This window comes from Pinus tabuliformis, chromosome 1_1, assembly GCF_031772625.1.
Source record: "Pinus tabuliformis cultivar Carrire ecotype Pingquan chromosome 1_1, CPIR1, whole genome shotgun sequence".
Taxonomy (NCBI): domain Eukaryota; kingdom Viridiplantae; phylum Streptophyta; class Pinopsida; order Pinales; family Pinaceae; genus Pinus; species Pinus tabuliformis.
In genome coordinates, this window is record NC_142297.1 from 150,742,865 (window position 1) to 150,744,332 (window position 1,468).

The following is a 1,468-nucleotide window of genomic DNA, read 5'->3' on the forward strand; positions in this document are numbered from 1 at the left end:
CCCGACTATTAACACACCCAACATAGTATAAAGCAGCATAAGCCTGCGGTCTTTAAAGTGTAAAGTACTAAAAGGGCTCAAAGTTAAAGAGGCATAAAGAGATCAGAATTCATTGTATTGCAACATTTCTAGTATAAAGGGCTTATATTGGAGAATCCCTGATATCACCTTACTCTTAGGATAGTATAACAATGCATTTCATGGCCCCGATAGTGTTCTACATGAAGGCTAGAGGGACAGATGAGTTGGCGGCAATGTTCAGGATATATCATGGCCACTATGTGAAACCGCTTCTCGGTTCATGTAAGTAAAGAATTGAAGTTTGTTTGAGACCGAAAGTGACAGAGAACTGACCTCGAGTGTGTGAGGCATGATGTGACAAAAACGTGGCTAAACCAGAGGCCATTTGAGGAAGTGGCAAGGAGATATTTCACAAACAATCATTTTAGTTTGACATGTTTTGTTATTCAGTTGTTTTGTTAGTATATTTTATTTTAACAAACAACATCTTTCTATTATAATAATTAAAGGCGATAGAGCTTGCACGTCGAGACAACTAGTCATGCAGACAGTTGGATGCTCAGGCCTGAGATATTTTTGTAATTAATTTCCTAGGTTTCCCTCTCCTTATAAAATGAAGGAAGAAACACTTAACAATGGTTCATAATTTTGGGAAAGACGACTCTTCTACGGGACCTTTTCTGTTTTCATAAAGCCCTTCTTGAAGCTTGTTATATTTTGGTTTTCCTGTAGAGATTAATACAAATTTTATGGTGATTCCAACTGATTTGGATTGCAGTATGTTCTTCTCTCTCTGTTTTTCATATATGTTTTTAATTCTTCACAGATTGGATGTCATAGTAGAAGCTAGTTATGTTTCCCTTTGGATACAGATTCATTTAAATCAGAAACGGTGGTGGATAGTGCTTGTTTCAAGGTGGAAATAATGTCTTTAAAAAGCACTCCATGCATTTCAACAGTTCATAGCATCCCCTCTTTCTCGTTTCTCTTTGAGTCTTGATATATAGGATTCTTATTTCTTAAGCCCTATATGATGGATTCCTCCTCTATTATCTCTCTCCATTTACATATATTTTTACCACTAAATTGTTGCAAACTCTGGACCTCATTTGGCCACTTTAAATCAAACATTATTTTCTAAGTACTCTTGTATATCAACTGCATTCCATTCAGTACCTTTATGAATGGTTCTAGATCAAATTCATTTGTATTTGTGTGACATAACTAAAGTGCTACAAGTAGCTACTCTGAAATCTATTAAGCACTCTCTTAAGATGGCCTAGGCACTTGTCTACAATCAACCTAGAGGCTGTTTATAGGAACCTTTTCTCTCTCCTAAATTACTTGTGCTCCTCGTGCTAGAAAAAGCGACAACATCCTTTTGGCGCTATTGTCGAGGAACAAAATTGTGAAATCATTTTCCTTGGGTACGACAAATCTTTACATT